The following is a 15,000-nucleotide window of genomic DNA, read 5'->3' as shown; positions in this document are numbered from 1 at the left end:
AACTCTTCTGTGATGTTCTTGGACATCGTAGGCCAAAAGATCACCCCTCTAGCGCTACGCTTGGTTGCCTCAATACCTGGGTGGCCTTTGTGCACAATGTTGATGTTCTCCCTGCGCAGCGATTGGGGGATGATGGCTTCATGGCTTTCCATGATGATGCCATCCACCACTGTCAGCTCATCTCTGCACGAAAAAAAAAAAAAAAAAAAGGCTAATGGCAGGCTGGAGCTGGCTCTCTCTGGTGGGCCATCCGCGTTGAATGATCGTGCTAAGAGTTTGTAACATTTCGTCTTCTGCTGTATGTCTACGGAGTTCCTCCAGGCGGGCTGAGGATATGTAGCTCCAGCTGATGACTTCGTAGCCACCGTTTTCAGCAGAGCTCTGCGGTGCTTGTGAGCTGGGAGCCCTGGAGAGGGTGTCTGCCGGGTACATGTACTTTCCCTTCTTGTAGATCAGGTCAATGTCGTAACCGTGCAGGCAACGCAACATCCTCTGGAGCGGGCAGGAGCGGCATGAATGGGCTTTTTCATGATGGTCACTAAGGGCTGCTGGTCGGTTTCTACGATTGAACCATACCAAGGAAGCGTTGTAGTGGGGTCACATCCATAGGGACTGGCATGTCATCGATCACCAAAGTTTAAGACAGGTCTGCCTTTAGGCCGTTGCTTGTGAAGATGTGGCCTACGTAAGCTACCTGATCCAGGCGAGATTTACACCTTTCTCAAGTTGGCATCGTGTTCAGCCACTCCACGGCCTCCTATGATGATGTCATCGACGATGACTGAGCAGGGGTAACCCGCGAACAGTTGGTCCATGGAGCGCTGAAATACTTCACTGGCGGAATTTCTGCCAAAGGGCATACTTAGGAATCTGTAGCGCCCAAATGGAGTGCTGAATGTGGTCAGCAGTGATGATTTCTTGTCAAGACGTATCTGCCGGAAAGAATTCTTTGCATCCAGGACAAAAAACACTGTTGCCCCAGACATTTGCAATGCCATCTCTTCGATGCTGCACATTGGGTGATGGGGTCTTTTCAATGCCGTGTTGAGGTCTTTGGGATTGATACAGAGTCTGATTTCTCACTTATCTTTCTTATGTGCTGCTACCATGGACGACACCCAGTCGGTTGGTTCTGTGACTGGTGTTATGACACGAGTTCAGCTTTTTAATTTTTAATGTAAATTCAGCAATATGTACAGGACATACTGAGGATCAAAATTACGATACTCATACTCTCCAACCCCAATGTTGCAAAATACATCAAATAAATAAACATGTTTAAAAATATCTAAAAATATACTTTGTACATACACAAGGACAGACACAAGACTGGTAGACTGGTATTGGTGCAAAGTGCATAGTGCGAAAAAAGTTTTAGTGAGAAGGAGGCGGAAGGGGAAGGGGAAGGGGAAGGGGGGGCAGAGTGGGGAGGGAGTTGAGCATTCTGACAGACTGGTGCATAAAGCTGTTTTTCAGTGTGGTGGTAGCTGGTGCTAGCTTGCTGTGTGGCGCTGTGTTATGTAAGCCTTGTAATCAGTTGACCAACTAAACAGAGAGCGGTACTATGCAAATTAAGAGCGGTACTATGCAATATGTTAAAATGACCAAATACCTGCTGGTGTCATATTATACCTGCTGCAGCGTAGCCAAATACTTACCGTTGTCTTTTAGCTTTTTTCTTTTATTTGAGCCGCTTGGGTAACTTTATTTCCTAACCCTTAATTTTATTTTCGAGTTTAGAAACGCCTTGCTTCGTCTCTGTTTGTGTATTAAAAAAAAGGGAAATAATATATTATATATATATATACATAAAAATAAATGTATAAAAAAATAAATGCATATATATACATTTTATTTTTTTAAGTTGGTTGGGGCCACCCTACTATGGGTGCCCCAAGCGGGTGCCTCTTTGTTAAGACCGCCCCAGGGTTCAATGTGGCACGCATGCCACGGCACACTAGACACACATACGAGACACTAGACACATCTTATAGACTCAAAGGGTACTGATCCGTTAACTTGACTGTTGGCCACAAGCTGGTTTGCTAAACGAAGTAGACACAGAATTCATTAGACTCAATGGAATATGCCGTGTTGATGTGTGATTTGCTATTGTTATCTACAGTTCTTTAATGTACACAAGTGCACCTTCTGTTGATATCCCCCATGGAGGATGAAAACAGAAGAAAGAGGTGGGACATATACTATCCTGACAGAACTATCTATCAAAAACTCAATGACACCTTATAAAAGGCCAAGAGAAAGCAATGAAGCATTTATAGGCTGAGGGAGTGACTTCCCCTCTGTGTCAAGGAGAAGGCAAGGGGCCACACCTCCCTGTTGCTTTGCCTCATGTTGCAGTCAGTTGTGTATGTGTGTGTGTGTGTGTGTGTGTGTCTCTCTCTCTCTCTCTCTCTCTCTCTCTCTCTCTCTCTCTCTCTCTCTCTCTCTCTCTCTGTCTGTATCCCGTTCGTTCTCTCACTCTCTCTCTCCAATTTTCTACTGCACAGAAAAAGGACACTTTAGGGTACACTGTGGTGTACAGTGCCTCCAGCTGTTTATATAGAGGCAGAGGTGTTAGCATTGTGGTGAAGGTAGGGACAAAACTAAAAGCTATGATTAAGAATTGCCTTGTTGCTCTGCTCTGTGTGTTGCTGTGTTTTGTTGGAAGGTGTGGGTAGGGCTCTGCCAAAGTTTTGACTGCAATACAATTATTAGGGCAATGTTTGCTGTTAAAATTCAATTTGCAAAGATGTCACTGGAATCATATAGTAGTTTTTGTGAATGTAAACAACGCAATATGTTTTGAGTCATTATTACAGCATATTCTTACCTTTTTGATTTGTGTTCAAAAAGTTTGAACAGAAATCTTATTTTGGCACTTATGTATGAGGAGATAAAGGTCTCATCTTGTATCTATACAGGTTTATATCACGTTGAATTGGAGGATTGTTGGTACTCCCATGAGTGTGTGGCTGCACTCCAAAGGCCAGAACGCTTTTAATGTTCAGACTATAATACATAAATAGAGGCATTGGACGTGGAAACACTGCAGAATAAACAACATTGAAATAGAATCAACAGGAAGGAGTGAAGAGTGTTACGGTTAGCGGAAATGTTAGTTTGGACCCCGGATGCAGAGACAGAGACAGTACGGACAATCCACGGTTTATTGTCAAAAAAGGGGAACTCAAAAGATCGGGTAGGCGTAGTTGGCGGAGGCAACGGAGAATGCTGCGGTCCGGTGGTAATCCGCTGGCGAGGAACTGGCTACTGGCGAAAAAAGATCACACGACGTTTAGGAATAACAAAATCAGGTCAGAGTATCGAAGGTCGATGTACACTCGTCAGCCAAAGCACCGAATGAGACGGAATAATCTGGCGCAGACGAGAAGTCCCCGCCAGGCTTAAGAAAGAGTGTGTGATGAGTTGATGAGGTCCAGGTGTGCCACGTTGCAGTGCCCAGCTCCGCTCGCCACGCCCCGCACCTGTCTAAGAACCAATGCCTGTGGAGCAAATCATAGAACAACCGTGACAGAAGAGATTGAGATGGCAATGTTAAAGGCTATGAAGCTCACAGAGACATGCATGTGTGTGTGTGTGTGTGTTTCTGTGTGTCTGAGTTTGTTGACCTTTTCTCTCTATTGTAGATTGATAGCTGCTCACTCACATGCTCGTGCGCCATGGTGGGCATACTGTGACTCTTTATTATTCAACATCGGATTCGCCGGCCATCCTCATCGTATATCATCATCGTCATCGTCATCATCAAGTTGTGGGTGTTAGCAGGTGTAAACTTAGTGTCCCCAGTTTGCTCCCTCTGTGGTTCACTCCGGGGGTTTCATCCCTTTTTCTCTACCTCGTTTTATCCTTGACACAAGGCAAGGGGACAACAGATCCTCTTTCTATCCCTGCCCCCGCTACACCCTCCCCGCCTCCCTCCCTTTGTGGTGCAACAAGCCGGGGTTACTCTGCCACGTTGTGACCCCTCGGCTGGAGGATCAGGCCGGGAGTGCCACCGCTGGGTAATTGGCCTGTCTGGCTGGATGATGCAGACGTCTGATATGCCCCGCGCTCAGCTCCCGACTGCGGCCCCGGACTTTACAGTGGAGGGGGCTTGTTGGTGCAGAGTTGCGGCCGTGGATGAGCCAAGCGCCGGTGGGATGATGGTGGGGTCACGGACAGCCTTTGGCTGCACTGTGTGTTTGACCCGATAAAAATGACCTTCTGGGTCGAGATGGAAAGTAAACCAGAAATGGACATGATAAAGAAGAGACAAGCATTAAACATATTGCTTGAGTATACCGTATATTAAGTGCATTTCAATTGTATATATACAGAACATATGGCATCATATTCAAAGACAAAATCTCTGGACCTCTTTTCAACAAACTCTTGCCCTTCTTCATCAAGGGCCATTTGCAGTCGAAAGCACCACTATTATCTCAAACCTTATCCATCCACGACCACCACGCCGAATAAAAGCTAGTGACCCCCTTTGACCCTGCCACAACAAAAGCCACACACTCTCAATCGCCAGACACACACACACACACACACACACACACACACACACACACACACACACACACACACACACACACACACACACACACACACACACACACACACACACACACACACACACACAAACACACAATGGCACAGCAGCTGATAAACTGCTGCCTCCCAAAGGGCAGAGGATAAGCTGACCTCCGAAAAAGAGTCGGAGCGACGGCGCTCAAAGCGAAGAATCGAGAATAAAAGAGAGTAACAAATGATGTCATATTTTGGGTTACATCCAACAGCAATTAAGTGGAGATGCATCATTAGCTTTGCCGCGGCGATGGCTGTGTGAGGGGTCATGAAGAGGTCGGGGCTGAAAAGATGGCGAAGGCCAGAGGATGCCAGATGAGGTCAGAGCAGGACGTTGTCATGGGAACACGGTGACATAAATGTGCCCGCCGTCTGCAAATGGAGGTCTGCGCGTGAATGTTGGCGCAACCGTACCAATGTCCCTTCGACCAATCACACAACACCAAACAGGAGGAGGAATTGCCGCTTTGTGTTTGGTTGCAAAGGAATTTCAAATGATGTCACTTGATGGTGCTGTCCCCATGGTTGGACTTGAGCATGGAGCGTCAACAAAGATAAGAGTTCTAGAGAGAGACCTGGAAATAATCAGAGAGTGTGAGAGATATTATTTGTGTGTTTGTGTTTTTGAAAGAGTCAGTATCCCCTCTGCTTCTAACCTCTCTGTATGTAAGTGTGTGGGTGTGGCGTGTGTGTGTATCATCATCATACTGTACCATGTCTGTGTCTGAGGGTCTCTCTGTTTGGATTCATTCACCCCCCATAGCCATATCCTTACAAGCACTTCCGAGTGGTGGTACAAAGAATCAGGAACAAGGAACAAAGAAGCATATGTAGAAGCAGGTTGTCCTAAAAACTTGGCAACACTGCAAAACACAATGTACAAATATATACAAACGTAGGAACAGAAACAGGGCTCCAGGTGCCCGATGGAGCAGAGACCAGGCAGGTGGAAGTAAGGGGTAGGCGGCAGTCTGACTGTGGAGTGTGTAAAGTGGAGGCCGGCATGGTAGTGGGCATGGAGGGTGTGGGGAGGTGGGAAGCTGACCATATAACCCCCCCCCCACAGCCCTGCTGTGCAGTGAGATGCAATTGCTGGAGTGGCTGCTCCCCTGCCTCGCTCAATCAATCGCATATGTTGTGGCCAATCACATAACCCCGTTCTGAGGCCGTAAGCGCCGCAGCTTCCACTGTTGGACAGAACACAATGTGACTCGAGGTGTTGTTCAGTGTGTGTGTGTGTTTCTGTGTGTGTGTGTGTGTGTGTGTGTGCGTCTGTGTGTGTGTGTGTGTGTGTGTGTGTGTGTGTGTGTGTGTGTGTGTGTGTGTGTGTGTGTGTGTGTGTGTGTGTGTGTGTGTGTGTGTGTGTGTGTGTGTGTGTGTGTGTGTGTGTGTGTATATGCATCTCAAAAGAAGCAGAACAAAAGAACCAAAGAAAATCACTACAAAATACGGTATTTTAGGTAGGAAAACCGAACCAAAGACATGGACGTGAGCAGTAACAAACAAAAAGGTATCCCAAGCGATGTCTTTATGTCTTGTCCGTTAAATCCGTGACTCATGAACAAATGCTTACCAGAACAAAAAAACGAAGCGCGATGATACGCTCATTGGTAATCTTAGCTCATGCTTTGGGAAGGAAAATACTGGCTGGCCCGCTGGGGACAGCCGTCTGCAGGCAAGGGAGACACCAGTCTGACTCAGGGCCTCTCAAAATCATATTGGTGTACCCATATCTCTGGTGTTTGTGTCACAGAAACCCAAACATCCCAGCCCAGATGTACACATCAGCCCACACGCACATGCACACCGTGGAACATATCGTCCTGCTTACCGTCATTAGAATGCCATATTAAGGCCGGGGAAGGCCCTCAGAACCACGCCCCGAGTATAAGTGGAACTGACCTGTCACTTCCAAAGGACGGCCTGCATAAACGAGGACAGAGTCCACCCAGCCCCCACACCACACATGAGTCCTGGGGGCGTCGGCCACCGCCACAGGACACTCACGGGAACCGTCGCCAACCCCAATCTGCACGACCACATCTCATTGGATGATCATCCACCGCGCCCTTTGGGACGCCAGCCCTGGACGGTGGCCCACCAGAAGAGAGCGAGGACGCCTGGAGCGCTACAAGCTGAAGGCCGCCCAGGAACCTGTGTTATGCATGAAGGAGCTCAAAGGACATGTGGTGGCACGATACTGGCGAGCGCTGGGACCCCAGCCTGTCTACCATCGCCCTGCCTGAAGACACTGGGCACGGGCTTAGCAAGAGGAGTGCAGACTGCCCTCAATGGAGAACTATAAGAATTATACATGACCACATGCACACACACACACACCAACACACAAACACAAATGCACAGACACACACATACAAGCACACACACAAATGCCCAGACACACATACAAACACACATGCACTGGCACAAACATACAAGCACACACACAAATGCACAGACACACATACACACAGACATGCACTGGCTTACATACAGGCATGCACAAATGCATAGACAGACACACGCACACACACACACACACACACACACACACACACACACACACACTCACTCGCGCGCACACATATTTCCCCTACTGAGATAACATGGCCTGAGTCCACATTGAGGAAGCCCGCCGGTCTGTGATTGGTTGTGACAGGCTGTATGCAACAGCTATGCATAATCTTATTGGAAGAGACATGCTTTTGACGGCCTGATAGAAAACACAACAAACCCATAAAATCTACTCGTTAAATTATTTAGCCATATGAATGCCGTACAATCACATGTTAAACTTCCTGGTAAATGAACCTGAATATATTTTGGGGGATTTTTTCACAAGGGTGACCTGCACAAGAGGGAATATAGGGTGACCAGATGTCCCGCTTTGTGCGGGACAGTCACGGATTACCATTACTTTTTCACGTCCCGCGAATTGAGACGTCCGGCATTGTTACAGTAACGACAGTCAGAATCGATTTTCTTTCTTTTTAAAATGCGTGTTTTATAATCTGGCATTTATCAAAACACAAATGTTCTATTCCCTAGCGTCGCCGCCCCTGAAAAAGCGCTTTTTTTTAAAGCTGTTTGGTACATCCCGGCTTGATACAAGGTCCTGTACATATGGAGATTGTTGATGCACTACACTGGAAAAAGGGTTTTAAGCCGTACTTCATCTGATTATTATTTTTTAATTCAATTCAAATAAACATTTTTTTTTATTTTTAAAATAACTTTTTTTTATTTCAAAATACTGTGAAATATAGATATTTTTAATTAGGAGCTCAATTAAGAAATATCCATTTTGACAAATGTAAAATTTTAAGGTTGTGTATTCAACTGATTAATAATTTTGTCATTCAATCCAAATAATTTTTTCTAAAACACTGTTATATTTGATTAGGAGCTCAATTTAGAAATATTTGTTCAGACAAATGTACAATTTCAAGGTTACGTACAAGCCTGCGCATGCGCATTAAATACAAAGACGCTTACGACTACTGGACCAAACCGCAGTGTTGCCAACTTAGCGATTTTGTCGCTATATTTAGCTACTTTTCAGACCCCTTTGGCGACTTTTTTTCAAAACAGCGACAAGCGACAAATCTAGCTGCTATTGGTGACTTTTGGCGACTTTTTGAGGTGAAAGCACTAGCCTTGACCAGAGCGACGTTGACTCACTGGTTCTGTGAGCTAGGACAGTGGCTGGTAACCTGAAGGTTGTTGGTTCGATCACCGGATCAGAGTATCGAGGTGTCTTTGACAAAGCACCTAACCCTGACTGATGTCGCGATGTGATGTCGAATCCAGACAGAAGCGCCCCAAGGCCATGAAGCGGCGAGAGCTGAGCGGGAAAAAATGATGATGAAGATGTATACAAAAATATGTTAAATGAGAAACAATTGTTTGATTAAATTGTAATCTTTTTGATTGGATAAAACAAATTATTTCTGATAGATATTTCTTAAATGAGAAACAATTGTTGTAGTGAATCAATATTTTTTTGTTTAGGATTTAACATACGATTTAAATGTATTAACTTCATTCAAAGAATAGAATTATACTTGGTGCCAAGTTGTATTATTCTGTTTTTATGAACATAGGAAATATTGTTTGAGGCAAGCTATATATTTGTCATTGGCTCAAGTTATGTAATATAGATGTGAACCATTACCCTTGTTTTTTTTAATTGGTTCAACAGAAGGCTTTTTCCAGTGTAGATCAATAATTCCAAAATGCAAAAAGAATGAGCAATGAAAGTAAAAGTGTGTAAAGTGAATAAACCGTAAACAAAGTGCCCGACAGGACATAAAGTAATTATGAATTAATGTGACTGACTAACATTGTAAGCACAAACAGAGGATCATGGGCATCAGGGCCATATATGTAGTCATAAAACAACTGGTATAAGGTTATGGAAACCTATACCGCACTGGAAAAAGCCTTCTGTTGAACCAATTAAAAAAAACAAGGGTAATGGTTCACATCTATATTACATAACTTGAGCCAATGACAAATATATAGCTTGCCTCAAACAATATTTCCTATGTTCATAAAAACAAAATAATACAACTTGGCACCAAGTATAATTCTATTCTTTGAATGAAGTTAATACATTTAAATCGTATGTTAAATCCTAAACAAAAAAATATTGATTCACTCCAACAATTGTTTCTCATTTAAGAAATATCTATCAGAAATAATTTGTTTTATCCAATCAAAAAGATTACAATTTAATCAAACAATTGTTTCTCATTTAACATATTTTTGTATACATCTTCATCATCATTTTTTCCCGCTCAGCTCTCGCCGCTTCATGGCCTTGGGGCGCTTCTGTCTGGATTCGACATCACATCGCGACATCAGTCAGGGTTAGGTGCTTTGTCAAAGACACCTCGATACTCTGATCCGGTGATCGAACCAACAACCTTCAGGTTACCAGCCACTGTCCTAGCTCACAGAACCAGTGAGTCAACGTCGCTCTGGTCAAGGCTAGTGCTTTCACCTCAAAAAGTCGCCAAAAGTCACCAATAGCAGCTAGATTTGTCGCTTGTCGCTGTTTTGAAAAAAAGTCGCCAAAGGGGTCTGAAAAGTAGCTAAATATAGCGACAAAATCGCTAAGTTGGCAACACTGCGGTTTGGTCCAGTAGTCGTAAGCGTCTTTGTATTTAATGCGCATGCGCAGGCTTGTACGTAACCTTGAAATTGTACATTTGTCTGAACAAATATTTTTCGAAATTGAGCTCCTAATCAAATATAACAGTGTTTTAGGAAGAAAACAAAAAAAAAATATTTGGATTGAATGACAAAAGTATTAATCAGTTGAATACACAACCTTAAAATTTTACATTTGTCAAAATGGATATTTCTTAATTGAGCTCCTAATTAAAAATATCTATATTTCACAGTATTTTGAAATAAAAAAAAGTTATTTTAAAAATAAAATTTTTTATTTGAATTGAATTACAAAATAATAATCAGATGAAGTACGGCTTAAAATCCTTTTTCCAGTGCGACTATGTTTGTTGATCTGCTTCTTTCAAAGCATATCACAACGGTGCTGCAGTGCGCTGCTTCCTATTGGTGCTAGGGGCGGCTTTTGGCGCGAGTGAAATGCGCACTGCTGCCCTTCGGCGCCGGTTTGTGGCCGGCTTAAGACGAAATGCAGCTACAATAAAGACTGGGAAACTATCAATCCCTGGGTGAAACCAGTGCAAGGCGAGACTGGTAATGTTTTGTGTGAAGTTTGCATGAGTCCTTTTTCCATTTCAGACAGAGGTGAATACGACGTGAAAGGACACAGACAATGCAGGACTCACAAAAAAAAATATTATTTTATGTAGTGCCTATTGCCTATGTTTACCCAGGTGTTCCTTTATTTGGCATTGTCCAGTTAACGCAGATCATTTTCAAATGCATTTCTTTTGTGTAGTTAATCTTTGTGATTCTGATCTGAGTGAGGTTTGTTTTGTCCAGATAATCAGCCTATGAAGCCTACTCTATGTAGCCTATAATCCAGTGCATGTCCTACTTGAATATGTGGTTCAGTATATTGCTCTACTAGAGCAAACACTTTAATGTGGTGTTTTGAGTTGTGCTGGGGTTAGGTTGCTGCTCTCTGTTGTTGGAGAAAATGCACATTAAGGTACAATACTTGAAATAACAATTGTGGCCTTCACTGTCTGTTCTGTTTGATTGTATACATTCAGGTGTGTTAACTTGAGGCACTGTGAAATAGCATGAAGTTCCATGCCTACTATGTTTTCTCACGTGAGAGAACTTGGGAAAGTTCTATTTAAATAAGAAATATTTGTTACGCTTTTATTTGCAGGCTGTTATGTGCAACTGAATCAACCAGATGGCAAAGCAAAGGGGCAGAAAAAAAATGTTTATTCATTGTTTAAGTTATTTGAGACTACCTCGATGCATTGGTATCCCTCATGGTCCCATATTGTCCCACAGAAACGTAGTCTTTGTTCCACTTCTGGTGAATTGGGATCTGGTCACCCTAAGGGAAGCACATCAAAAAATTCTAACAAAATCACGTAAAATACAACAAAGCTGCATAAAGTCAAACTAAATAACGTCAAATATAATTAACAAACATGAAATGCAATAGCGGAAAATGAATCAAAATAATATAAACACAACAAAATAACACAAAAGAGACCAGGCAATATGCAGGACAGTCAGTACCCAGAAGGTAGAGAGGTCTTAAGAAGTATGGATTAGACATAATGGATGTTTGTCTAAAGTGCTATCACTATGTGTGTGTGTGTGTGTGTGTTTTTGTGTGTGTGTGTGTGTGTGTGTGTGTGTGTGTGTGTGTGTGTGTGTGTGTGTGTGTGTGTGTGTGTGTGTGTGTGTGTGTGTGTGTGTGTGTGTGTGTGTGTGTGTGTGGGTGGGTGGGTGGGTGGGTGTGTGTGTGTGTGTGTGCGTGTGTTTATCTGTGTATCTGTGTGTGTGTGGTTGACAGTTCCATTGTTGGCTCCTGGACTGTGACTGAGCTAATGGAACTATCCACCAGTGCCCTCAGGTTATCCGGTGTAAATTAACCATTGAGTATGTTTTTACAGCTTGACCACCTGACCTGTGCAACGGACACGCACATACATGCACATGCACACACATATGTTTATGATAGCATATTTTGGTTTGTTAATGTATGTATAGATTTAACGTACTGTATGTATGAGGAAAACTGACTTTTATCAAGTACAAATATGCTACTTCATTTCTGAAGACATCTCTAAAGGCTGTACTACTACTGCTACTATCTTTATTCTTTATGTATCTCTAGGTGGCTGTAGTCTGTGCCAGCTGACACAGCAGGTTCGTTTTTCTTTGAGTTCCTTTCACTTGAATAGTCCTCATTTTAATATTTGACAGGAAAGGGTGTAATAGTCGGAATTACAGATACTAGTTGAAAACAAACTGAAAAGTAAAGCATGGTAAATTCCTAAATTATGCTTTCCCACTCAACCCCATGTGCTTTCCGACTCCTAATTATCATTGGCTCATATTCACTTTTATCGTTAATGTTGGTGCCAAACATGAAAAGGAGTCTCTTCTTGAGAGTTTGGCTTTGTGCTTGAGTTGAGTGCACAATGGAAGATTACCACACTCATGGTTTCACTTGAAACAAGCAATGTCTTTGTGAGATAAACACCAAACTACAAAATTAAAACATTCAAGTTGGCTGCATCTTGATTCAACTAATTCCGTTTAATTTAGTTTAATTGGGAAATTTGAAATGGCCAGAAATTAATTATGCAATAGTGTTTTTACATTACAGTAAAGGTAGGTGTTTAGAACCCTTTCAGGTATAGCCTGAAAATAAACAAATATCTTTGCAACATAATATCCATTAATGGTTTACACGCATGCATTCTCCTGAAGCCATTTATTTTTATATCTATCGCGGCCGGGGAAGAAAAAAGATGAGCACCAACTTCAAAGTTAGCAAATAAAGGAACTATTTTTGGAAATGAATAAGCCTGAAAATTAGCTGCAAGACGGGATATTTTGTGGGTGAAACAGTCGTGGTTAAAATAAAAGAATAATAAAAAAGCAATTTGCATCAAGAAGACATATTTTTTCTTCTCCATATTCACATTTTAAGATCATTTCATGCAGACATGTCCTTTTTGTATATCGTGGGCAATGTTTTTTTCTCTCCTCCACTGTGTTTTTGCCCTAATATCAGCTCATAACACGAGAATTATCTCTACACAAAAGATAATGTATTCACAGCAACATGAGTCAAAAGGTGTCGGTGTGTGGGTGTGTGGGTGTGTGAGTATGTGCGTGTTGGATGCATTACAAATTCAAAGTGTCTTGCAATATACCAATAACCTATCAAACAAGGTCGCTAAAAGTCTCCATCCTGCCAAACGTCTTGCCCCCCACAATGTGAATAGTTTCTCTTCCCCAAGAAGAAACTGAGATTGTTTCTTCAATAAGTGTGGATTTTGTTATCTGAATCCATTCTGATATTGATCTGTTAGCTTCCTCCCTTGTTAGATTGAGAAATACTGCATTTGCCCTCTTTCTCTCTCTATCCACTCAGTGCTTAAAGGAAGGCATGATACCCTCCTTCATCCCATCCGTGTTCTTTTGCATACTCCCCCTCACTACCTGACGCGTCAGTCACAACCCCTTTCCCCTCCATACTCATTTCTTCCTGCACCCCCGTCATTAGTCGCTTGTCTATCTGTTCATTACCTGCTGCCTGGTTCCCTATGTTTCACCTCCCTCTATATTTGTGCCACTCCTCTCCTGTTCTCTTCACAACGCCCCCTCCCACCAAGTCTCTCTGTTCCCTTTGATTTGTCAATCCAACCCCCTAGCATCCCTCCCTCGTCTCCCCTTCCCTTCATTCATGCCATTTCTATCTCTCTCTCTTTCTCGCTCTCTTTCTTGAGCGTTCCTAGCAGCCCATCCCTCCTTCTACTCCTCCTCCCTCTCCTCCTCCTCCTCTGGGTCCTATATGTTCTTACCTCCACGATGATGAACCCTCTCATTACAATTGGCTCTTAGCTTTAATCCTCCTCTAGTTTTACATTATTACAGAGCTCCTTAGTAACCAACTTGAATCAGGCCTAGTGTGTATGTGTGTGTGTGTGTGTGTGTGTGTGTGTGTGTGTGTGTGTGTGTGTGTGTGTGTGTGTGTGTGTGTGTGTGTGTGTGTGTGTGTGTGTGTGTGTGTGTGTGTGTATGTGTATGTGTATGTGTGTGCTTGTGTGTGTGTGTGTGTGTGTGTGTGTGTGTGTGTGTGTGTGTGTGTGTGTGTGTGTGTGTGTGTGTGTGTGTGTGTGTGTTTGTGGGATGAGGATGAGGATGGGGATGAGGTGTGGTCAGAGATTCTAGGCCATATCTCACTGCCCCATTTCATTAACATTAATTGGTTAAATAATTTATGCCGTAATAATTGCATTTGCGTAACTTGAAAAAAGTATTTCTTTCATCCAACTAACTGCGCTTACTTTACATTGCAGTCAATGACATTGATTCCAACAATCTGTTTGAAAAGGAGCAGGTGAAAGCCAAGGTAATTAGGTTGTGAAACCTTCTTGTCCCCATTTACTTTACTCAAACGCAGCCTCAGACATTCAACATCAAAGTCATTGAAATATATATAAATATATAAGATATAATATTGATGAATCCAGAGATCATATATGAAACAAACATTTTTCCCCCTTTTTTCCCCTGACTGTGATCTTGCGATGTTGAGATTATGGACTGATCTAACATTTTTAACTGTGGCCAGCCCTGTGATCCTTGGTAAAAACGATCTGCACACACACAGAGAGGGAGAGTTGTGAAGGCGGCATTCAAAGGGATTTAGCACTACTATGCATTATACACAAAGTATGCACAAAGACACACACACACACACACACACACACACACACACACACACACACACACACACACACACACACACACACACACACACACACACACACACACACACACACACACACACACACACACACACACACACACACACGCACACGCACACAGACACACACTTACAAATAGATGTGTGTATTATGTAGATGTGTGCATTGTATCATTTATGACATCAGTATTTTTCATCAGGGTGATACGATTGTAAAATAATGAAGCTGCATTTAAATTTTGCAGATGAAAAACTGTTCTTTAATTGGCATCCTCTCTCTAGTTGGGCTGCACTGGGGATATCTGACTGATATAAATTGGCTGAAATATAATTTGAATAAACATGCATAGGCAACATTGCATGCACAGTATTTCCTGCCGAGATGCAGTTTTGTACACACCAACACACAAACCAACACATAAACACATGCGCACACACAAATACATGAATACACACACACGCACAAACACATGCACACTCTAAACATCAGGCATACA

Source organism: Gadus chalcogrammus, chromosome 16, assembly GCF_026213295.1.
Source record: "Gadus chalcogrammus isolate NIFS_2021 chromosome 16, NIFS_Gcha_1.0, whole genome shotgun sequence".
Classification (NCBI taxonomy): domain Eukaryota; kingdom Metazoa; phylum Chordata; class Actinopteri; order Gadiformes; family Gadidae; genus Gadus; species Gadus chalcogrammus.
This window is presented reverse-complemented; position numbering follows the sequence as displayed.